This window comes from Eulemur rufifrons, chromosome 16 (genome assembly GCF_041146395.1).
Source record: "Eulemur rufifrons isolate Redbay chromosome 16, OSU_ERuf_1, whole genome shotgun sequence".
Classification (NCBI taxonomy): Eukaryota; Metazoa; Chordata; class Mammalia; order Primates; family Lemuridae; genus Eulemur; species Eulemur rufifrons.
The window spans coordinates 26371263-26398501 of record NC_090998.1 but is presented as its reverse complement, the minus strand read 5'-3'; positions in this window follow the sequence as shown (position 1 = coordinate 26398501).

Below are 27239 nucleotides of genomic sequence, written 5' to 3'. Positions count from 1 at the left end.
GAGAAATGCCATATAGACCGAGTAACATATTTATTACAGCGTTATTTGTAAAGTAGAAAATATAAAACCTACTTTCAATGGAATGTTCAAAGATAAAATACAGCATTATTATAAATTACAAAACCATAATTTGATTAACACCATTTAAAATGTTATTCATATTTGTAGAATGTATCAGTACGCTAGGCCTGTCATAAGAAAGTATGCAAACTGGACTTATTAAGCTATAGAAATTTATTATTTCACAGTTCTGGAGGCTAGAAGTCCAAGATCAAGATATCTTCAGGGTTAGTTCTTCATGAGGGCTGTGAGGGAGAATCTGTTCTATGATTTTTCACCGACTTCTCGTTGTTTTTTGGCAATCTTTGGTGTTCCTTGACTTGTAGAAACATAACCCTGGTCTCTGCCTTCATCTTCATATGACATTCTCCCTGTGTTCATGTCTGTGTCCAAATTTCTCCTTTTTAGAAGTAAACCAGTCATATTGGATTACAGCTTACCCTCATGACCTCATTTTAATTTAAGTAATTAAATCTGCAACAGTCCTATTCCCAAATAAGATCACATTCCGGGATTCTGGGGGTTCGGACTTCAATATATGAAATTGGTGGGGGGTGGAGGGAGCCCAGTTTGCCCATAACAGATGATTTTACAAAGAGGCGATGGTGGTCCCCCAAGGATATATCATCCTGGGTTATCTAAGTGGGCCCTAAATCCAGTGGCAAATAACCTCATAAGAGAATGACAAAGGGAGATATGAGACACACACACATTGGAGAAGGTGATTTGAAGTTAAGGCAGGGAGAGATTGGAGTGATGTGGAAGCCAAAGAAGCCAAGAAATGCCAACAGCCATCAGGGGCTGGAAGGGGCAAAGAAAGATTCTCCCCTAGAACCTCTGGAGGGAGCATGGCTTTTGCTTTAGTTTCAGTCTTCGAACCACCAAAACTGTGAAAGAATAAATTTCTGTTTTTTAAGCCACCCCGTTGGTAGTAATTTGTTGTGACAGCCCTGGGAAACTAATGCAGGCAATTTCTCTGGGGTGGAATTCTATGTACTTAATTTTTGATTTTTTTTCTTGTATGGTTTAATACCATTTCAAGTGAATATTTTAATAGAGTTCTCTTAAAATGTTCATCCATTTTAGAAGGGATAAGCAAAGGACATGCTAAAGACTTCATCAACTTGTAAACCAAACTCTCCAATAGGCCCAAATGGCCATAAGTTCTGATCTTCTACATCAGGATCTATTGTTCTGGAACATCAAACATGATGTACAAGCAACTCCTGTTCTTATGAATTCAGCTTCACATTGGTTTGCTTAGAGGGAAGTCTCCAAATTTTTATTTCACAACCCACATTGCTCACGTTTCTCAATGTTGAGAAATAGATTATGACAATAACTGACCTTGACTTTCAAAGTGTTCTCTCCCTCACTGCTGCTCAATAACTTACCATTTCATTCAACCTCATAAAACAAATATCTCTTTGTAAATCTTCCTGGAAGTTCTTATTGAATATGTAAAATACCTACAAAATATGCCATACCTCAAATAATATGTCAGATCATTTTAATGATGATGTAAAATTGAAGGTTGTGGATGAATCCGATGACCCAAAGAAATGTTATCCTTCCCCAGTGCTATCTATTTAAACAAGTACTGTTTCTGTTAACTGAAACAGAGCTTTGATTTTGATCTATAGTAGAATTCTAAAAATATGGTGTTTTAGAACTGGAAAGCTGGTGATTGGGGCCTAATGTCTTATTTTATAGTGTTGGGGAATGGACTTTATGTCTTTTTGAAGGTCCCTGCATTAGTTTTCTGCTGCTGCATAACCACATACCACAAACAGTGTTTTATACCCATTTATTATTTCAAAGTTCTGTAGATCAGCTGTCCAGACATGGCATAAAGAAAATTATTCTTCATTGTCTGGCCATTTTGTGAAGCAACTAGTTATAGATTTTTACAGAATTTTTTTACACAATTTGTTTTTTGACAATTGTGGAAGTGTAACAGGTAAAGACTAAACCCGGGTTTCCTGATTCCTTGTGTGCTGCTCAAAATCTGAGCTGATGGTTTCTTAAACCTCAAATCATAAACACCAAGAGAACGTGTAGAGGATCCATATTGAGACTATAACGTGGTTACAGCTGAATTAACTAAAGCATATTTTCTCTATTGACTATTATGGAGACATAAAAATGAACAAATTTAAGTTCTGTCAGTTGAATTGCACTAATTTTCAAGGAGTTTAGTTTGTGAAGAAAATTATAATCTGAAAAACACGTTTAATATGATCTTGTTCCTATTAAACCACAGTCAAATAACTTTGAATATGTACATATGTATATAGATATGTAGATCTATAGAAGCATAGAGAAACACAGGAAGGATATAAACTAGAGTATTAACATTACCTTGGCTGGTGGAAGAGGGACACTAATGCATGTGGGGGAAGTAAGAGAAAGAGTACCAAGCAAATATGGCAAAGAAAAAGACAGACATTTATAAATCAAGGTCTCATATGGTCATATTTATGCATATATGCAAAATTATAATTAAAATTTTTTAATTAAGCAGAATACTGAGAGTCACCACTCCATCATAACAGCAAGTATATAGCTGAATAAACTGAGGCACATCAGTGGTCACTGCCCCCCAAATTTGGAGAGAGAGCAGATAGAAAGAATCACAAGTTATCAAAGCAGAAACCTCCATGAATGTCAGTGTTGGGATGGGAAAACCTGAACTATAATTGATGTATTGCTGGAGGCTTGATATTGACAAGCTTGAGAGTTAAGAGAGTTAAAAAATCCAGAGGGACTCAGTTGTGGAGGGCCCCCCAACACTTTTGTGATTTTAACTCCACATGTCCTCCCATACCTGCATAGTGAATACCAAATAAAAATCTCCTCTTATTTAAGGTGTTGGGACAAAATTCTGTACACTGTGAAATAATCCTTCTAAAAAGGAAGGAAAAATAAAGACTTTCTGAGACAAACAAAAATTGAGGGAATTTGTTACCAGTAGACCTGCCTTTCAGAAAATGTTAAAAGAAGTTCTTCAGAGAGGAGGAAGATGATATAGATCAGAAATGTGGATCTACATGAAAAAAGGGAGAGCCTCAGTGAATGAATAAGTGAAGGCAAAATAAAGACTGTTATTTTTCTTATTCTTAATTGATCTAAAGGATAGTAATTTGCTTAAAGTAATAATAGCAACAATATATTTGATATATGCATATATATGCTTGTGTATGTGTGAAATGAATGGCAGCAATGATATAAGGGATGGAAGAGAGGAACTGAGAGTATTTGGTTATTAGAGGGTATTTGCACTACTTGTAACGTGGTATAGTGTTATCTGAAAGTGGCCTTGAATTAATTGTAAGTATATCTGTAGACTCTAGGGCAACCTTCGAAGAAATTAAAGAGATAAGAAAAAGCCAAAGTGTACAGACTGTCAGAATACATGAGGCAAAAATTGATAGAACTGCAAAGAGAAATAAATGAATTAACTATTATAGCTAGAGACTTTAACAGCCCTCTATCAGAAATAGACAGAGTTAGCAGGCAGTAAATAAGTAAGAGCATAGTTGAACTCAGTAGCACCATCAATGAAGTGAACATAATTGATATCTATAGACCTCTTCATCTAACAACAGTAGAATACACATTTTTTTCCAAGCTTATATGAAACATTCACCAAGATAGACCATACTCTGGGCCATAAAACACACCTAACAAATTTAAGAGACCAGAAATCATACGATATCTGCTCTCAGACCACAAAAGAATTAAACTACAGGTTAGTAACAGAAAGATAGCTAGAAAATGGCAAAATACTTGGAGATTAAACAACACACATAACATGTGGGTCAAAGGAGAAATCGCAAGAGAAATTTCAAAGTATTTTGAACTAAATGAAAATGAAAATACAACTTATAAAAATATATGGCCTGCAGCAAAAGCAGTGCTTAGAGGCAAATTTATAGCATTGAATGCATATTTTTAAAAAGAGGAGAGGTCTAAAATACTCATCTAAGCTTCTACATTAGGAAACTAGAAAAAGAGCAAATTAAGTTCAAAGTAATTAAAAAGAAATAAAAATTAGAGCAGAAATTAATAAAATTAAAAACAGGAAATCAATAAAGCTAAAAGCTATTTCTTTGAAAAGATCAATAAAATCAATAAACCTCTAGTCAGACTAAGGACAAAAGGGAGCAGACACAAATTGCTAATATTGAAAGTGAAAAAGAGAATATTACTACAGATTTATGGACATTAAAAGGATAATAAAGGAATATTATGAACAACTCCATGCCCATAAATTTGACAACATAAATGAAATGGACCAATTCCTCAAAAAATGCAATCTGCCAAAATTCAAATGGAAATAGAAAATCTGAAAAGACCTATATCTATTAATGAAATTGAATCAATAATAATCTTCCAAAAGAAAAATCACGAGGCCCAGATGGATTCACTGGGGAATTCTAGCAAACATTTAATGAAGAAATTATGCCAAGTCTCAACAATCTTTTTTAGATGATAGGAGTAGCAGGAATACTTCCTAACTCATTCTATGAGGCCAGCATTACCCTAAGGCCAAAACAAGACAAAGACGTTATAAGAAAAGAGAATTACAGACCAATATTTCTTGTGAATATAGATACAGAAGTCTTCAACAAAATATTAACAAATCCAATTCAACAATGTATAAAAAGAATCTTATATCATGACCAAGTAGGATTTATCCCAGGTATGCAAGGCTGATTCAACATTTGAAAATAAATTAATGTAATCCATCACATTGAAAGCCTAAAGAAGAAAAATCACATGATCATATAAATAGATGCAGAATAAGCAATTGATGAAACCTAACACCCATTCATGATAAAAAAAAAAAAGAAACTTTCATTAAACTAGAAATAGGGTGGAACTTCCTCAACTTGAAAAAAAAACATTTACCAAAGAATCTACAGTTAATATCACACTTAATGGTGAGACGCTTGAAGCTTTCCCTCTAAGATTAGGAACAAAGCAAGCATGTCCATTCACACCACTAATTTTCAATATCATGCTAGAAGTCCTAGCTAATGCAGTAGACAAGAAAAGGAAATAAGAGGTATACAGAAGGGAAGGAAGCAATAAAGCTGTCTTTGTTCACAGATGGATGATTGTCTATGTAGAAAATTCAAAAGAGGCCAGACATTGTGGTTCATGCCTGTAATCCCAGCATTGTGGGAGGCCAATGTGGGAGGATAGCTTGAAGTCAGGAGTTTGAGGCCAGCCTGAGTAACATAGCAAGACCCTGTCTCTACAAAAAAACAAAAAAACAAAAATTAGGAGGGTAGCACATGCCTGTAGTCCCAACTACTTGAGAGGTTGAGTCAGAAGGATCACTTGGGCCCAGAAGTTTGAGGTTGCTGTCAGCTATGATGATGCCACCACATACTAGCCCAGGAGACAGAGTGAGACCCTGTCTCAAAACAAACAAACAAACAAAATTTCAAAACAATCTACAAAAACAACTCCTGGAACTACAAAGCAACTATAACAAGGTTGGAGGATACGTAGTTAATAGACAAAAGCCAATCACTTTTATATTAATATATATCACCCATGAACAAGTGGAATTTAAAAACACATTAACATTTACAAAAAGAAATACTTAGGTATAAGTCTAACAAAATATGTACAAGATCTATATGAGGAAAACTACAAAACTGATGAATAAAATTAAAGAAATAAATTGAGAGATATTCCATATTTATGGATAGGAAATTCAATTTGTCAAGAAGTCAGTTTTTCCCAAATTGATCTATAAATTCCATGTGATCTCAATCAAAATTCCAAGTTATCTTGTGGATACTGACAAACTAATTCTGAAGTTTATATGGAAAGGCAAAAGACCCAGAATAGCCCACTCAATATTGTACAAAAACAAAGTTAGAAGACTAACACTACCCAACTTCAAGACTTAATATAAAGCTACAGTAATCAAGATAATGTGGTATTGATTTAAAAAAAAAGACAAATACATCAGTGGAACAGATTATAGAGCCCAGAAATAGACCTCATAAATATAGTCAATTGATGTTTGACAGAGGCAAAGGCAAAACAATGAAGCAGATATAGCCATTTCAACAAATGATGTTGAATGTAGTCTTGGGTCCTTTACCTTCACAAAAATTAACTCAAAATGAACCATAGACCTAAATGTAAAGCACAAAAGTATAAAACTTTTAAAAGACAGCATAGGAGAAAACCTAGATGACCTTGAGTATGGTGATGACTTTTTAGATCTGACACTGGAAATGTTAGAAATAATTAGTAAAAATAAAGAAATAATTGATAAGCTGGACTTAACTAAAATTAAAAACTTATGGTTTGCCAAATACAATGTCAAGAGAGTGAGAGGACAAAGCACAGTCTAAGAGAAACTATTTGCAAAAGGCATATCTGACAAAGGACTGTTATCCAAAACATACAAAGAACTCTTAGAACTCAGCAATAAGAAAATGAACAACCCAATTTAAAAAATGGGCAAAAAAAAAAACCACCTGAACAAATATTTCACCAAAGAAGATATAAAGATGATGAGTAAGTATATGAAAACATGTTTGACACCATATGTCGTTGGGGAACTGCAAATTAAAACAACAGTGAAATACTGCTACACACCTATTAGAATGGCCAAAATTCAAAATCTGAAACACTGACAACACTAAATTCTGGTGACTATGTGGACAGGAAATCTCACTCACAGCTGGTGGAAATGTAAAATGATACAGCACTTTGGAAGACTGTTTGGCAGTTTCTTACAAGACTCTTACCATACGACCTAGCGATCACACTCCTTGGTACTTCCTAAAATGAATAGAAAACTTACCTCTACACAAAAGCCTGCAGCTTTACCAAAACCTGGAAGCATCCAATATGTGCTTTAGTAGTTGAGTGGATAAATAAACTGTGGTACATCAGACAATGAGTACTATTCAGTGCTAATAAAAGGAAACGAGTTTTCAAGCCATGAAAAGATATGGAGGAAACTTAAATGCATATTATTAGATGAAAGAAGTAAATCTGAAAAGATTATGTACTATGTGATTCCAACTATATGACATTCTGGAAAAGGTGAAAACTATGGAGATAGTAAGATTAGTGGTTGTCAGGAGTTGGGGGTGATGAATAGGCAGGGCGCAGAGAATAATTTTTTCTCTTTTTGAGGGCCCCATTCCTTGCAATCACAGAGAATTTTTAGGGCAGTAAGACTATTCTTTAAGATATTACACTGGTAGATACATGCCACTATACATTCATCAAAGCCCATAGAATGTATGACACCAAGAATGATTCCTAATACAAACTATGGACTTTGGGTGATAAAAATGTATCAATATGACTTCATTGATTTGTAAGGGATGTAGGACTCTGGTGCATGATGTTGATATGTGGGGAGTTGTGGGTGTTGGGGGCAGTGGTTACATAGGAACTTGCTGTACTTTCTGCTCATTTTCTCTGGTGTGTGATGCTGATAATTGAATGAATTGTCAATGTTGGGGACAGTGGGCGTATGGTAACTCTCTGTTCTTTCTGCTCAACTTGTTGGGAACCTAAAGTTCCTGTAAAAATGAAGCTTATTAATTAAAAAATAGAATGCTGCTGGAGAGGTAGCAAATATGAAGAAGATGGATATGTTTAGTTGTCAAGTGTGAAATGAAATCAAAGATGGTTGTAAAAACTCATGGGCTCTAGAAATGAACAACAACAAAAATGAGGATGCAAAACCCTGAAGGAAGAAGATTGATGGCTCTTCCTTTATTTTACCCTCCCCAGATAAAGAAATTGCCTTTATTTCTAGGAGAAGGACCTTGTAACAGTAACTAGAATTAAGTTATGGAGCCACAGAAGAGATCTCCCTTACATGTCATGGGACAAATGAGTGCGAGAGTGACTGCACTCCAAACAACAAATAAATATATACATGATACTTTGTACCTCTGTGCAGCCTTAAATCAGCAATGTTCCATGTGTCTACATTGTACATAAGAATAGCATCTATCAGTAGGGCAAGTCTCTCCAAATGTTGAATCATGATTCAGTGCATTTGGACTTTACACCCATGGTTTGTCTGTCTCTGATAGCAAGGTTTATACCTAGTCTAGATATTTTAATAGCCACAAGTAGAGCTAAAAAAACTGCTATATAAAACCATCCTACCTTGACAAATGTACCTTTAAATGACAATTTAAAAACATATGTGTAAAGCCATGACTTTTACATGACTGTAGCTGCTAAGGTATCAAGATGACTCAAAATATTATTATAGTGCACATGTAAATGTTCATTTGATGAGCTGGCAATGTTTGGGGAGTAAAAAAACAAAGATGTACATAATTCCAAATTATTTCTTATTTATTTCCAGAAATGGATTTTTCTTGCCTGAATTTCAACAAATTACTAATTATATTATTAAAGCCAAAATAATATCATAATCTGTAATCTATTTACAGTAATGATCTAAAGGATTAATGAATTAAATGAAATTATAATTAAGGGGCTAAAGCTTGCAATTATTTTCCAAAAAATGTGGATTAAGTTAAATGCAAAATTTAAAAAAATAAATATATTTTTAATGCTTTAATAAAATTTTTAAATTCTTTATTTGAATCAAAAGTCAAACTGCAAATTAAATTATTGAATATCAAAGTTTTGAATAACAGTTAATTTTTGCATTATTGTCTTGAAAAATCTAATTAAGAACTTTTATACAAATAAAGTTATTCTCAATTCCTGTATTCAATGTTCCTCTAGCTGCCAAAGCAAGAAAAATAAGTCAAACCAGTAACATGCTACATAGTGTTATATTGAGATCTACATATATACAAATTTAAGAGTAATGTAGATTGTTTAATATGGCTGATTTTCCTGAGCCATGAAAAGCAAGTGTTGCAAATACTGCCCTAATATGGAACCAGAAATTGGAACATAATAAATAAGACATTTAACTCTGAACATTTCAAGGAAAGGTCACTTTATGCAGGAGTTCACTGCATTCATGGTCTCTGAGAGACAGGATGTGATATTCATTATTTTGTCTTTTCTGTTACCTAAAGGCTTCTGTCACTCAAATCTTCCTCACTTTCCAAAGCAGTGTCCAACTCTGATGCTAGCAATGGCACAACTCAAACCTTTCATGGCATTCAGATGTAGTCATATTGTGTCTTGAGGATAAATGGCAAGAGATGTGTGGACAGTATTTTCTGGGACCTCAATGGTATTCATCATGGCAGGGCATGCTTGGGTTATGCATCAGCAATGTGCCAGTAATAAATACCAGATCCCCAGTGACAGAGACACCTTTGCATTATTTAATATATTTATTTTTGTGTGTATTTGTGATATGCAGAACCCTCTATAAGGCAAACCTTAGGTAAGGACACCCTCTTGCTTGGGTCCAAGATCTCTTAGATTGTATAAATGAAAGACCAATGGGGAAAGGTGCTAAGCATCGAGATATAAGATTTTTAACCATTACACTGAGAACCTGAGAAGTGGTAGAAGGGACCAGGTAAGCAGGAAGGATGCTCAGCAAGTGTCTGGTCTGGCTCAAAGGAGAGTGTTAATGATATAGAATCCAGCCATAGTACTGGGCTCAGATCATTGTGCAATGACTGACAGGAGCAAGAGAAGAGGTATAATGTTAATACAGATTTTACTCTTCTTTTTGCTGTGGTCACAAGTGGTGTAGTTTCCCCCCATGACATATGATGGTTTAATACAGGTTTTACTGGAAGAAGATCGCTGGCTCATTCTTGTAGATGTATAATGGTTTGGGTGACTGCAGTTCATTCTACAGCACTAGTTCTGCTCAACAAATGCCCCACCATGCACTCTCATTCCCTGCAGGTGGGGTACAACTGGCATTTGGGAAGTCCTCTCCTAATAACTTCCGATAATCGGTTGAAGTTTGAAAGTAAGTGTTGAGGAGAAAGGGTGAAAGAGGCAAGTCTTCCACCAACTCGTGCTATTCAAGGTATCAACATATTACAGTGAATATATTCTGACTTGGGCCTCAATTCCAACAGACATTGGATACTATTTTAAGTTGTTATCTTTTGTCCTCTATACCTTAGGTTAGGAACAGACCTGCTATTAAATGCATAATCACACAATTTTCTATGGCCTTTCTTAATACCTTTCCAAGCAGAAAATCTGAAGTTTTCAGCTGTGTGCTTAATAATTATAGTTTCCTACTCTTCTGAACTTCAGGTCTCAAAGTCATGTTATATTTCAGTATCTTCTTTATCTTCATACTTCATTGTAACAAAGGCTATCTAACTTTAGTGTTTGGCACATGTAAGTTAAAAAAAAAATCTCATCCCTACCTACATCTCTCCAAATAAATACTATCAAAATTCACTTTTTAAAAAAAAATAGCTACATTTAGTGGAAAATTGACTTGGATTTTATAAAATATTGAATATGAATCATCTTTGAGTAATAATTCTGACAATTTCCTCTTCAAACTTTCAATTAATCAATTAGTTGTCCCCATGTTCAGGAACTAGATACTATGCAATGTGATGCCCACTTTCCCTGTTTGAGAACTGCCCCTGATACGTAAGGGGGATCCTCCATCAACCACCATTCATTCATTCATTCATTTTATTCATTCCGTCATTCATAACAGATATTCGGGGAGCATTTGCTATGTGTCAAGCAGTGTCTCAGTTTTGAAACTGGGACAAAAGAATCAAAATTCCTGCCCTCTCTACTAGATTATAGCGAGAGAAGACAGAGATTAAACACATAGTCCCCCAAATAAACATCTGATAACCAACTGTGACAAGTTCTGTGAAAGAAAAAAACAGGACTCTATGAGAGAAAATAAGGAGGAAACCTGCTTTAGATCTGGGGGTTCAAAGAACACCTTTGTAGAATGACACTGAAATTGACATTAAAGGATGAGGAGAGAGATAGGGAAAGTTTTGGATGAGGAAAACAGGTATACAGGGGAAGTGTAATGCTGGGTCTGTGCTTTGAGATGAGTTCCGAGAGTAGGCAGAAGCCGGATCATCCAAGGCTCCGTAGGTTCTGGTAGACTATTTGGATTTGATATCCTGCCAGAAGAACAACAGAACTGTGGAAAGATTTTGAGCAGGATTTTAAGACTCTGTCCTCATAATCAAAACTAACTGATCCAAGAGTTGTCAACTGATTTCAGCTAGACCAATCAGATTTTCCCTTCCAGGAGTTTGAATTTATGAACAAGAACACACAGACTTTGAAAGTTTCTGTAAGCTCAGCAACTCTAGACAACATTCTAGAAAGTCCATGAATTTCTGCTACTGAGTGCCCAGAGCTTCCTAGGTTCTTATCCTTCTCCAGGCATTTTTACTCTTTCCTGAATTCTAATAAATACTCAGTATTCCCATAAAGTTATGTATTATTGTTATTATTATTTTGAACAAGTTAGGTGGATTTCATTTATTTTAATTAAAACAAAAAACTTAACTAACAATTATCAATTGATGCTTTTCTGTAGTGGCTTTTATATTTTGTCAGTGCTTTTAGGTGGCTGTCCTAACGAACAAATATAGAAGAAAGACGAATTAAGATGATAATTTTGTTGCTATTTCTGGTCATCATTTTTGCTTTGTTGAACTAAGATGCTTGGAAGCTTTTTGATTTTTTCTTTTTTTTTACACTGAGTGTATAGGGTAAAGAAATGGCTTTTCTCAGTTGATACACTTAGATCCTTAAAAACAAGGATACAATTCAATTAAACCTGGAAAGTCAAAAAAAGTTTAAAAAATAGGTAACTTTTCCTTTTCCCGTTTTTGTTTCTTCAGTAAAATTTTTGGTTGTATCAGAACACTGGCATTATCAAAAGCCTTGAGTGTTGTAAAACAAGTCCCGCAAGGACTCTCTGTTAAACCTTAAATCAATAGGCTACAAATTGGTTAAAATTAAGTAATCTTCAAATATAGCACTAAATCTTTGCTCTTGAGCAATTCTGTGCACTTATTCCTGAATGACTTTGAGTCTAGTGGGAGGATAAGATATCACAAATCAAGCATTTGCCATGATTAGGCTTGGTGAATTCTCCCTGGGACATTCATAGAGGACAAGTGTCTGGAATCAAAAAATAAATTTGAAGTTCAAAATAAAACACTGCATTATCTCAATTATTTCATCTTTAATGTGAAATTTATTATTTATGAAAATGAGGACAAAAACGTTTTTCAAATTTCATATGGTCTTGATGCACTATTATAAGAAGTAAAAAAAATTCTGATTTATCTTTTTCTCTTTCTCTCTTGCTTACTTGTTTGCTTTTGTTTTTAACCCTTGCTCTCGTTATCTTTCTTTTCTCACCTGTAAAAATGGGGATGATGATACTAACTGTATAAACTTGCTATAATAATTAAATGAGAAAAATCTATGTTAACAATGAATATCACAGTGGATAAACTACAGTAGCTTCTCAATGGATATTTCTCTTTCTTTCCTTTCTACTCAATTAAAAATCGTATCAAATGAATTGTGTACACATCGATCAGAAGATTGATCATGAATCAGAAACTACATAACTTACAGAAAGAATCAAAGCAGATACTTATTATCAAACACCAGATTAGCCTATGGAAATAAAAGACAACAAACATGCGGCAATTCATTTTGCTAATGTGGTCATGCTTTGCTTAATGATGGGAATACATGTTGAGAAATGTGTTTTTACACAATTTCTTTGTTGTGTGAACATCATTGAGTGTACTTTCACAAACCTACATGGTATAGCTTACAACCTACCTAGGCTATATGCTATGACCTATTGCTCCTAGGCTACAAACATGTACAACATGTTACTGTACTGAATACCATAGGCAATTGTAACACAATGGTAAGGATTTGTGTATCTAAACATTTCTAAACACAAAGAAGGTACAGTATAAATACAGTAAATACAATGTTGTAATCTTATGTGTTACAGGGTCTAGCTCTGTTCCCCGGGCTAGAGTACAGTGTCATCATCATAGCTGGCTGCAACCTCAAACTCTAAAGCTCAAGAGAACCTCCCACCTCAGCCTCTCAAGTAGCTGGGACTATAGGTGCGTGACACCATCCTTCGTTAATTTTTTGTAGAGACAGGGTCTCAGTATTTTGCTCAGGCTGGTCTTGAACTCCTGGCCTCAAGCAATTCTCCCGCCTCAGCCTCCCAAAATGGTAGGGTTACAGGCATGAGCTACCACACCTGGCTGGTAATCTTATGGGAATACCGTTATATATAGGGTCTGTTGTTGGCTGAAATATTGTTAGGCCATGCATGACTGCAGTTGTTTCTTCCCTTTAAAATTTATTCTTTAACTGACGATTGATGTCTGTATTAGGGACTATAACAGACCAGAATGATATTTATCTCCCTACAAAAACTAAAGCTTCAGTGTAGGTGTAACTTGTGATATCTCCATGTTCGCCAAACCCAGAATGCATCTATTGGCAGTCACGGGTATGATTGTTAAAGAAACCAAATTGAGAAAGCTTAAGCATAGGCTCAATTGAGCAATTTGCCACTCTAGGTATATATTTGGCAATCAGTTAGCTTTAGCTACGATGTGTGTCTGAAACTACATAGTGCCCAGAGACTACTCTGAAGGGAGAAATGGGCCAACATAAGTTAATAAAAAAAAGCAAATCACTTATTTTATTTTTTAAGAGACATTTACATAATGTTTTCTTTGTTCCTGGCTCTAAGAGCATCATACATATTAATTCATTTAATTCTCATAACAATCATTTGCAGAGGGTACTATGACTATCTCCATTTTGCAAGTTAAAAAAATGAGGCACAGAGAAGTGACTTGTTTAAGTTACTGTTGAATGAATTTTGTCTATTCTGGTTTCTGACATGAACTTGCCCTCTGTCTTTGGTCTTCTGACTTCTGCTATGAAATAGTGCTTCTATTACCTATAATCTTTCAGGTTGCAAAAAAGAGACCTGCCCAAACTATATGAAAGGACAAGGGCTTAAAAGGATTACCAAGAAGTGAGAAAGCACCAAAATCTATTTTAGCAGCTGTGGAGTCAGGCTGGGTTCCAGGGCTTCTGAGGCCACCAGGTACACACACAGGCATCAGGGAGAACAGAATCAATAGCTCATTGCTAATCAAGACACAACAGCTCCCCAAATTCCTCAGTCATTGTATTTTTCCCTCAGAACAATTAATCTCATTAACTCTTGCTGTCTTTCTGTATGCAATTTAATTTCTGACTAAGGGCATTTTTTCACCTTCTCATATAAGAGAACTTTGGGAATGGATTTTGGTACCAACGCAACTCTGGCAGTTGACTGTCTCACTAGTATCCATGGCTATTTTTGTTTTGGGCACCAATACCTGGTTCCTTCAGGTATTGGCAGACACTCAGGGGATTAGTCTCCTGTATAATACAGGTTTCCAAAACCTCATATTGATCTTGTTGCCTAGCCTGACTCCTTCAAGATGAAAGGCCAAGTTCAGTCCTTAGCCATATGGTCTCTTCCATTTCGACGGATTTTTGGTTTCTTTCCCTATCATTGCAACAATCCTTTGATAATACTTCTATTTATACCTCTTGCCTGAACTCCAAATTTCCCATGTCCACACTAAACTCATCATCATCTTCCCCTAGACCTGTGCTTTCTCTTGTATAACCTATTGGTGAATAGAGTCACCATCCTTCTGGTAGAGAAGGGAGAGAAAATTCTGGATTAAATGTTTTCAATATTCACTCAGCTTTCCCTTCATCTTCTAAAAGTCTATCAATTCATCCCTTTTCTTCCTATGCCCACTATCTTTTCTGTAGTTTATGTCACCATAATTTCTAGCCTGTGATTGCAATAATCTCTTAAATTCCCCAGTCTCGATTCTTTCCAGGGTTATTTTTTCTTAAACAAAAGTGTTATTCTATTAACCTTCTAATGAAAAGTTTTAATGCATTTCCAGAATTTTAGCTATTTTAGGCTTGCACTTATAGTTCTTCAAGATCTGACCCCAAGCAGCTTTTCGGATTGTGTGTGTTTCCTGCCACATTCTTCCCTGAACACTTTGTTGCAGTCCCATGCAGCCATCTTCACATTTACTGTGCAAAAAGCATCCCAGGACATGCCACAGGCCTTCACAAATGCTGCTTTCCCTTCCTGGAATGTCTACCCAACTTCTGGATCCTCTTCTCTGTCTTACTAACCAGGGTGCAAAATTTAAGGAGGTACAAAAAAATTCAGTAATGAAGATAATGCATATGTTTATGAAATATTTTAAAAATTAATTAAAATACACATGATGAAAAAGTATTAAAATAAAGACAGGATCTATTTTTGTCTTTAATGATCCTGCCTCACTTACCACACACTTACCACACCCTAATCATGGCCATTGTTCCAATAAAACTTTATGAGAACAAGTATTCAACCTGCTGGCTATAGTTTGCCATGAAACTTTTGAAAACATTGCATTAAAACACCATATATATTGATTACTGAGTATTTTGGCACCCCTTAAATTTGTGCCTGTAATGAGATTCAACCAATGATAAAAATTCTCCCAACAAAGAATAGTCCAGGCCTGGATGGCTTTACTGCTGAATTCTACCAAACTTTTAAAGAAGAACTAACACCAGTTCTCTTCAAATGATTTCAGAAAATTGAAGAGGAGGGAATTCTCCCTAACTCATCTTATGAGGCCAGCATTACCCTGATAACAAAACCAGACAAAGGGCGCAACAAGAAGAATGAAACTGGATTCCTATCTCTCATCACCTACAAAAATCAACTCCAGATAGATTAAAGACAGTAACATAAAACATGAAACTCTAAAACTACTAGAAGAAAACATAGGGAAAACACTTCAGGACATTGGTCTAGCCAAAGATTTTATGGCTAAGATTTAAAAAGCACAGGCAACAAAGCCAAAAATAAATAAATATGAGTATATTAAACTTAAAAGCTCCTGCACAGCAAAGGAAACAATCAGCAGAGACAACGTGTTGAATAAGAGAAAATATTTACAAACTATCGGACAAGTGGGCAATATTCATAATAACAAGCAACTCAACAGTAAAAACAAAACAAAAACAAACAATCTCATTAAAAAGTAGGCAAAACAAATGAACAGATATTTCTCAAAAGAAAACATACAAATATATGTAAAAAATGCTCAACATCACTAATCATCAGGAAAATGCAAATCAAAACCACAATGAAACGTCATCTTACTCCAGTTAGAATGGCTATTACTAAAAAGACAAAAAATAACAGATGCTGGTGAGGATGTAGAGAAAAAGGAACTCTTGTACATTGTTGGTGAGAATGTAAATTAGTACAGCCACTATGGAAAATAGCGTGGAGATTTCTCAAATAACTAAAAATAGAACTATCATATGATTCAATAATACTTCTACTGGGTATTTATCCAAGGGAAAAGAAATCAGTATATCAAAAGGATACCTGCACTTGTGTGTTTGTTGCACAGCAATCACAATAGCAAAGACATGGAATCAGCCTAAGTATCTATCAACAAATGAATAGATATAGAAAATGTGTTTTATATACACACAATGGAATACTATTCAGCCATAAAAAGGAATGAAATAATGTCATTTGCAGCAACTTGGATGGAACTGAAGGTCATTGTGTGAAGTGATATAAGCTAGGCACAGAAAGAAAAATATTGCATGTTCTCACTCACGTAGGCACTAAAAAATTTGATCTCATGGAAATAGAAAGTAGAATGATAGACACGAGAGTCTGGGATGGGTGTGTGGGCTGGGGGAATGAAGAGATATTGGTTAATGGGTACAAACATACAGTTAGATAGAAGGAATGCATTTTAATGTTTGATGGCAGAGTAGGATGACTATAGTTAACAACAGTGTATTGTATATTTCAAAATAGCTGGAAGAGCAGACTTGAAATGTTCCCAGCACATAGAAATGATAAATACCTAGGGTGATGGATACACTAAATACCATGAATTGATCATTACACATTCTATATGTGTAACAATGTATCACATGTACCCATAAATATGTACAAATATTATGTAGCAATTTAAAAGAAGATTTGGCTCACACATCACCTTCACTTAGGAAACTTGTCCCCTGCCCATTTGATGTGTGTCCCCAACCTCCATATGATCCTATAGCATACCTCTATTGTAGCATTTTCTATACTACATGCAATTGCTGGCTTCCTAGTGTCTGCCTCATAACTAAACAGTATGTTCTTTAGGCACATAAACAGCGGTGTTGGGTTATCTCCCCAATTTAACAACAGCAAATTATTTTTGAGCACCTATGTATGCATCATATGTATCTTACACTAAACTCTGTATCATATTCTATACCAACCACTTTCAAACTTTATTTCTAATTCTTACAACTTTTAAGGTGAGATTTTCATCATAATTCTATAAGTTTGGAAGTGGAAGCATACAGTGATTAACTAATATTTAGCCAATAATTAATTGATGGAGCCAACTTTCAAACTGGAGTCTGTCTCTTTCTAGATCACATGTATTTCCCATTAAACAATTTTTCTCAGTGTGTCTATTCACAGGGGCAACTGAACAGCAGACAACTCAAGACACTGTGTCCTCCAAATTTTACACCAGAACATTTTGTCCTATAGTGGAGCTACTGGTCTAAGAGTAAGATGGTGTCACTGTGTGGTGGGGGCAGTCCTCGTCACCCTGACCTGGCAAGCCCTTAAAGGTTGTCAGTTGATCGGCACTTTTAAAGTGCATGGCAGCGGGACCTATAGTGTGTGAGCAGAGCAAGACACATGTGCCCCGGGAGCAGCTTTCTCAGCTGCTTTCAAGTGGTCTCTGAGTGTGGTTATTTTTTGTTTTATTTTGTTTCATTGATTTTGGAAAACTTTAAATTATAGAAATCAAACAACTCACTGAAAAACTTAGAAAGTACATACATTTTTAACAACGTAAAAGGAAAGATTGGTCCCACCACCCTGAGAGAGATTCTGTGAACAGCTGTATATCCCTCTCAAGGTATCTGTGTTTCTAAGTTTAGCATTGCTGCCAGGGTACCGGCCCTGCCCTCGCTTTTTCACCATTATGATTCTTTGCTGTCCTCCTCCAGCTTGGGACCACAGCTTGTATGACAGCCCACTTCTGTCCTAGGCACACTCCGAGACTCTGTTTCTACCAGCTTCCCTTAAGTAACGTGCAACCAAGATTTTGATGCACAATTACATTTGACTCTCCTGTGTATTATGGCATAAAATAGATACTATTAATATTAGAAGAATCTAGCATGTTACAGTTTCATATAGTTGAGGCAATTTCACCATCTGCAAAGCATTCAGTGATGCCATTGTGGGTGCCAGGACTGCTCCATATTATGATTTAAACAACCCCCACCCCGCTCCCCTTCTCTTTGCCTGTAAGGTAGGACCAGCTCTCAGCCTGTGTGGTTCAGAGCCCCATCTCACACTCTCCATGTCTTCACTCTTCCTTCTACCTGCCTTCCTCCTGCCTTCCACAGATTCTGCTCTTCCTCTCTCGTTCAATTTTCTGTCCCCTACTTCTTTCTTCTCTTTTATGGTAATTTGCTATCCCCTTCCCATGACATCCCCTCTATTTATCTCTTTTAGCTAACTATTTCCAATTCCTCTCCCTTTTTCTTACTGTATGCTTTATAAGCTCTGTGTTCATTCCTTATCCTCCAGCCCTTTCGCAGGCATCCAGTGGATCTAACTGAGTCCAGGTCACGTATGGCTTCAGAATACCATCTTTATAGTACACATCTTCATTTTTAAAGCAATATAACACAAACATATTTTTGCCACTTCAAAAAGTAATTGCCCCTCGCATACATTAAAAATTCAGTATAGACAACTCTAACTTCCTTACATAATCATCTTTTTCTTTTTTTGAACACTTTACAGCTGACACAACTGAAAAAGAATTAGTTGGAGTAAATTATATTTAGGAAAAACAATTCAAAATTGATGGCAGTAGAGAATGGTAGTAGCAGCTTAACTTGAAATTGTGTGTGTGTGCGTGTGTGTGTGTAGGCTGTGTGTAAATGTGAGCAAAACTGCATTTCTACATCTATGGTTTTGAAATACTGGATCTCTTGGAAAAGGATGTAACAATTTTCTTATTCCACAAATAAGAGATAAGAGAGATGTATAATCTAACAGAGTGATTAGTTAAAAAATCAATTTATTATAAAAGCAAGCTCTTAAATTCTTTCTTGCATTGGTGTTTAACTGTAAGTACAATTCACATTTAGGACTTCACTGTAACAAAATGCAAATGCTTACTAAACAGCCTGACCCTCTCTTGTTATGAAATCTTGGCACAAGATCAGGAAAGACCTGCATTCCAGACTTCAGACTTCAGATCTTGAGGACAGCTGAGGTAGGGTGGTCTTTATTGCCCTTTTATAATTTTATGTTCTGTGATTTTTTTTTCCCTTGTCTGGAGGGTTGATTGTTTTTTTCCCTTGGCTGACAAGAAAAGAAGATGAGTGAACACTTCAGTTCTAAGAATTTTGTTTCACATAAATCAGGAGTTATTCATGTCAACAAGCTTGGGAGATTATTTAGCAATTTCCTTGGCAACAAGCCTTTCAATATATTTTAAAGTACAATTGTAGATGTAGGGACTCAATACTTGCTTGTGAAATGAATGAAATGAAATGAAATTCAGCTGGGTTAATGTCAATAGCATGATTTGCCCTCAACATCCACAAAGAACTTAAAACAGCAGGGTTTTACCTTTGAAAATTGCTTTCCTGTCCTTTATTTTTAAGTAATCAAGGTAATTCTTCTATGCACAGCATTCTATCTGAAAAAACTGACACACTAAAGCAAATAACTTTTTAAGACCCAAAAATAAATGCGTAGTGTTATGTTTGTGAAAAAGGAGTAGCATTAGATCATACTTTATTCTAAAAAGAATTGGAGGGAGAAACAGCTCTAAATCTTATAAAACGTGGCTGTTTTGTCCTTTATCAGGTTGCTTTGAATTGAAACGGGAAGCCTGTTATATTGAGATTTATGTCTTGGCAGCTGTGTGCAAGGCCATGGTGTGAAATAAACATGGGCATTTTCAGTTCAGTTTTCTAAAAAAGCCATGATGCAGTTGAGGGTTTTCAGGAACATTGACTCAGCGCCTAGATCAGAGTGTTTCCTAACCCCTATCAGCTTCCTATTTTGGGACCAGATGGAGCATTAACACAGTTCCCGCCACTCTGTTTAGGATCTGTCCCATCTACATCAAGCTGCTCAGAAGCTGAAAACACAAAAGAGGCTTGGTAATATCCCAGGAAATGCAGGGCTCCAGCTAGGCTCAGGTGAGCAGTGGAGCTACTGGGCTTCCCTCTTTCTGCTGGTGAGTTTTCATAGTAGCAATGACTCAAACCAAAAGTCCCTGAACTGATAATGGTAATGGAGAACCATACAAAAGCCAGGATAATCACTGGATCATTCTTCCACCTCCCAGCACGTATCTCCTTCCTTCATTATCCAAGGTCTATATGCGATTAAAACTGAGTGAGATCTATCCTGCCTTCAAAAACTCATAGTCTAACAGGAAAAGCTGATCCCTGTACTATAACTATAATATAGTGTCATAAGTAAAATTCTAGGGAACATCTGCTAGTGTAGAGGAGGATGCATCAACCAATGAAATGTGGGGTGTAGGGAAATGTTTGGTAAGGGAAAGATTCTTGGAGATGAACAGGAGGTGTTTCCCTGATGGAATGAGGCTCTGGTGTAGCATAGGGAAAGAACATCTGTGCAGGAAAAAAATAGCACGTGTGCTTTGGAAACAAGGTAAGAGATCCATGGAGTGTGTGTGAGGAACCACAAGACATTCTCTATGGCTGCAATGTCAATGTGGGAAGCAGGTACTGAGGAATATAGAGCAGGGAGCTGCATGGTGAGGTTCTAGGATGTTGTGCTAAAGGGCTGAGATCTTATTCTATAGGGCCTGGAGATGCCTTGAAGTGTTTGAGGCAGGATAATGACATGAGTAGGTTTCATTTTTGGTAAATCACAGTGGTAGCTGTGTGTGGGATAAACTTGAGAAGAACAACCCTAGAGGCAAGAAACCAGTTGGAGATCTGGAGTAATCAGGAGATATTGGCAATAACCACTGATTTTCAGTTTTATAACATTCATAAGAAAACATTGGATGAGGTATTATGAGGCATGGGTCCTGGAGCCAGGCCTGAGTTTGAATTCTGCCCTTACTGCCTTACCGCTGCATGACCCTGGGCAAGTCATTAACCTCCAAGCCTCATTTCATTCATGTATAAAATAGGGATGAAAATAAATCCCCCTCATGAATTACTATGAAAATTAACAAGACAATCAGTCCAAATTGCAGAGCACAGTGCCTAGTACTATGGAGCACTTCATAAATATTAACCATTATAATCATATAATAAAGAGAAAAATAAAAAAATAGGTAATGTAGTAAGGAATATCAATGACATTTCTGAAAAATCTAATCATTTATTCCAATCAATACCATAAAACATGATTGTTTTTCTCCAGCAAGGATTCAGGGAAAAACCCTATCAGAGTGAAAAAAGTAAAGGGAATTTAATTTTCTGCAAAGGAAATCCTACCCTTATTGACATGCACTCTAGTTTTCAATACGCAAAGTTCTATACTTGGCATGGCCTTGTGTTAAGTTAAATATAGGAAAAATGCAAAAAAAAAAAAAAGCCATCAATATTTCTGCAGTCTGTTCACTGGTGATGAAAAATACTTGATATAAGCAGTAGCTACATAACCTATCAGCATTTGAAAGGCTTCACTGCCCAGAGATGCTTAATAAAATCTCAGTTCTTTCTGGCTGGCTTCATAGGATATCATAGTATCTTTCTTTGTCTGGCTAATGGCAATAAAGTACAGATGTGAGTAGTTCAAGGTATTCAATCATTTTTTTATGTATTTAATCTTTTTATTTTTCAATCCTTTGTATGATTTTATTTATTTCTTGTCTTTTAAAAAGTTATTTCAAAATATTAAGGGGGTACAAATGTTTTAGGTTACCTGGACCATTTTTGTAATGCTTGAGTCCTGGTTATAAGTGTGGCTGTCACCTAAATAGTGTTCATAGTACCAATTAGGTTGGTTTACTCCCCTCCCCTCTTCCCTGCTTACTTTCCATTGAGTTTTACTTCCCTCTGTGCATGTGTGTGCTCATCGTTTAGTTCCAATTTAATAGTGAGTACATGTGGTGTTTGCTTTTCCATCCTTGAGATATTTCACTTAGGAGAATGGTCTCCAGTTCAATTAAGACTGTTGGAAAAGAGATTAATTCATCCTTTTTTATGGCTGAGTAGTACTCTATGGTATACATATACCACATTTTATTAGTCCACCCATGAATTGATGGGCACTTGGGTTGATTCCACATCTTTGCAATTGTGAATTGTGCTGCACTAAACATTTGAGTGCAGGTGTCTTTTTGATAAAATGACTTCTTTTCCTTTGGGTAAATACCCAGTAGTGGGATTGCTGGATTGAATGGTAGGTCCACTTTTAGTTCTTTGAGGAATCTCCATACTGTTTTCTGTAGAGGTTGTACTAATTTGCAGTTCGGCCAAGAGTGTGGTAATATAAGTGTTCCTTTCTCTATGCATCCATGCCAGCATTTACTGTTTTGGGATTTTTAAATAAATGCCATTCTAACAGGGGTAAGGTGATATCTCATTGTGGTTTTAATTTGCATTTCCCTGATGATTAGTGACATTGAGCATTTTTTCATGTTTATTGGCCATTTGTCTTTCTTCTTTTGAGAAGCTTCTGTTCATGTCTTTTGCCCACTTTTCAATAAGGTTGTTTGTTTTTTTTCCTTGACTATTTGCTTGAGTTCTTTGTAAATTCTGGTTATTAGCCCTTTGTCAGATGCGTAGCTTGTGGATATTTTCTCCCATTCTGTAGGCTGTCTACTTGCTCTGTTAATTATTTCCTTAGCTGTGCAGAAACTTTTTAGTTTGATCAAACCCCATTTATTAATTTTCGTTGTTGCCATGATTTCCATTGAGGTCTTTTTCATAAATTGTTTGCCTAGGCTGATATCTAGAGGAGTTTTTCTTACATTTTCCTTTAGAATTCTTATGGTTTCATGCCTTAGATCTAAGCCTTCTACCCATCTTGAATGAACTTTTGTGAGTGGTGAGAGGTAAGGGTTCTGTTTCATTCTTCTACATGGGGCTATCTAATTTTCCTAGCACTATTTATTGAAAAGGCCTTTTCCTCACTGTACATTGTTGTCTGCTCCGTGAAAGATCAGTGGGCTGTAGGTAGATGGTTTTATATCTGGGTTGTCTGTTCTATTCCATTGGTCTAAGTCTCTATTTTGTTCTTCCTTTTCTAGTTCCTTGAGGTGTGACATTAAGTTCTTAATTTGTGATCTTTCTGTCTTTTTGATGTAGGCATTTAAGGCTGTGAATTTCCCCCTGAGGAATGCTTTTGCTGTGTCCCAAAGATTTTGATAGCTTGTGTCTTGTTTGTGTTCAGTTCAAAGAATTTTTTTTTTTTTTTTGCAATTCAATTCAACAAATATTTATTGTTAAAAATTCCTTCGACTTTCCCCTTCTTAATACAGTGGGTCCTTTATAGAAGAGAGAGTTCAGCCCCAAATGCTGAACTATTTCCAACTGAGGTTATCAAAGGTTATCCATAGGGCTGAAGAGTTCGGGAAATCTCTCCTCCAGGTCTGTGGTTTTCCTCCCTGGTCTGCCTTTTCTTTACACTATCTCCAAACATCCAAAGAACAGCATTATAAAATAGAAATAACACTAGATTCACAGGTTTTGCCCTATCCTGTTCTTTCTGAGAAGGCCTCCTGTCATCTGGGCCACTCTACCTGGAACTTCCCAGGGCCCTCAGATTCATCCTTCAGCATTCCCTCCAGTATGAGGAACAGAACTACTTCCCCTTCATTCTGCTCCCCTTCCTTCGGGCTCCCCAGCCTGCATCATACTAACTTTCTGTCTATTCTGGCAGGTGTCACAGCATCAGCTTTGGCCTCAAAGAATTTTTTGATTTCCGTCTTAATTTCATTCTTAACCCAATAATCGTTCAGCAGCAGGTTGTTTAATCTCCATGACTTTGTGTAGGTTTGAGTGTTTCTCTTGTGATTGATTTCTAGTTTTATTCTGCTGTCATCTGAGAAGGTACATAATATGATTTTGATTTTTCTTTTAGTGTTTTGAGACCTGTTTTTGTGTCTTAAGATATGATCGGTCTTGGAGAATATCCCATGTGCTGCTGAGAAGAATGTGTACTCTGTAGTTTTGGGGTAGAATGTTCTGTAAATATCTGTCAGGTCCATTTGATTTAGAGTTTGGATGTATTTAAAATTTATAATTTTATTTATTTGTTCTATATTGAAAAATTAAGTTATTGGTAATTGTTTTAAAATATGGGAGTTTAAAACAACATGAAAAGAAAATTCCCTTCACTTTGGTGATTTGTCCTAGCCTTGAAAATGGGACCTGAGCAATTATAGGCTCCTTCATAGAGTGAATGCTTTAGTCACCCTAAAAATGACGAAAATTGTAGGGCAAGTTTTACCAGGAAGCACTTCTATTATTATTATAAAGATAACAGTTCTCTCTAATATTAGTTCATCGGCAATCTTTTTTTTAACTCATGCAATTAACCAAAAGCAAACAGAAATTGCTTCAAGGAAAAGTACTCATATTTTTATAGACTACTAGGCTAAAATGATCTAACTCAAAAAAGAAAGCAGAAAATCATTAGAAAAGCCAGGCCAGAATACATTTTTTTGCTGGGAGTTTTTGGATGTCAGGACAAAGAGTAGAAAACAGTACTTTAGAAAAATGAAGTGTTAACAGAAAATCACAAGACTTCTAGAAAATAAAAGAAAAAATCTAGACGGCCTTTGGTTTGGCCATGACTTCTTAGATACAACATGAAAAACACAATCCATAAAAGAAAAAAATTGATATATTGGACTTTATTTACCTTACAAACTGCTCTATAGAAGACGGTATTAAAAGAATGAAAAGACAAGCCGCAGAGTGAAAGAAAACCTTTGCAAAACACACATCTAAAATAAGTGATACCCAAAATATACAAAGAACTCTTAAATACACAAAAAACTCAAAGAAACCTATTAAAGATGGGCAAAAGATCTCAGCAGACACTTCACCAAAGAAGATACTCAAATGGCAAATAAGCATATGAGAAGATGCTCAATATCATACGTCATTGGGGATTTAAATTAAAATAATGAGACACTGCTATATACCTATTAGAATGGCAAATATCAAAAACACCGACAATAAACACCAAATGCTGGTGAGGATATGGAGCAACAGAACTCTCATTCATTTCTAGTGGGAATGCAAAATCGTCCAGCCACTTTGGAAGACAATTTGGCAATTTCTTGTAAAACTAAACACAGTCTTATCATATGATCCAGAAATATGTTCCTTGGTATTTACATAATGGAGTTAAATACTTATGTTTACACAGAAACCTGCACACAAATGTCTACAGAAGCTTTATTCATAGTTACTAAAACTTGAAAGCAAACAAGATGTTCTTTAATAGGTCAATGAATAGATAAATTGTGGTACATGCAGACAATCAAATATTATTTGATGATAAAAAGAATAAAGGTTTTGAACCATGAAAATACATGGAGGAAACTTAAACGCATGTTACTAAGTGAAAAAAAGCCAGTCTGAAATGGCTGTGTGCTGTATAATTCCAATTATATGACATTCTGAAAAAGGCAAAGCAATAGAAACAATAAAAAAATCAGTCAGTGGTTGTACAAAATTGGAGGGAAAAGTGCACCCCTACTCTTAGGTAAAATACATAAATGTAACTTCAGATGCTTCTTTATAAACTAGTCTTTCCACCTGTGGAGAAAGCATGCAAATCTAATTTTTATAAAAATCCAAAGACAAAGCAAAATTTCTATACTACTTCACCTACAAATGGTTCAGTGTTTTAGAACCTTGAGATAGAGGGCTGACCAATACATTTGGATGCTTTAACTTTGCTATACTATTTGAATGTGAGTGTAGAACTTTTTAAAATGTGTCAGAAGAAAATGAAAAAGTACAGTTTGAAGAAAAGTAATTTACAAGATATTGTCTCTAATTGAGTACAGTAGTCTCCTCCTTATCTGTGGGGGATATGTTTTAAGACCCCCAGTAGATGCCTGAAACTCAGATAGTACTGAACCCTATATATACTATATATTTTCTTATATATACGTACCTATGGTAAAGTTTAATTTATAAATTAGTCACAGTAAGAGATTAACCACAATAGCTAATAATAAAATAGAACAATTATAACAATATACCTGCATCAATACTGTTGTGCTTTGGGGCCATTATGAAGTACAATAAGGGTTCCTTGAACACAAGCACTACCATACTGCAACAGTTGATCTCATGACTGAAACAGCTACTAAGTGACTAATGGTCAGGTAGCACATACAGTGTGGATGTGCTGGACAAAGGGATAATTCATGTCCCAGGCAGGATGAAGTGGGATGGCATGAGATTTCATCATCCTACTCAGAAGGGTGCACAATTTAAAGTTTATGAATTGTGGATTTCTGGAATTTCTGTTTCATATTTTCAGACTGATTGTCTTTTTACATTTTCTACTCTATAACAGAATACCTAAGACTGGGTAATTTACAAAGAAAATAGGTTTATTTAGCTCATGATTCTGGATGGTGGGAAGTTGAAGGTTGGAGTGGCCACACCTGGCAAGGGTCTCATGATGCATCAAAACATGGCAGATGGCATCACATTGCAGAATTGCATGCAACAGCAGAGAGTGGGTATGTGCAAAATAGACAAAACATGAGGGGTAACCTTGGTTTTTAACAACCCACTCTTAAGGTAACTAATCCAATCCTGAGAGATCAAGAACTCACTTAATTCCTTTACAGGAGCAGATCCCTCATGACTTAAATGCCTCTTTCAGTTCCTACCACCTCTTAACACCATTACATTGGAGGCCAAGTCTCAACATGAGTTTTGGTGGGGACAAACCATATTCAAATCATAGCAGCGATTGAACGCAGGTAACTGAATTTTCTGAAAGCAAAACTGTGGATGATGGGGGACTACTGTATAACCTTATCTGGAGTCTTATAAATATTACTGTGGACTCCATTGTTTCAGGACTCACTTGAATTCTGTCACAT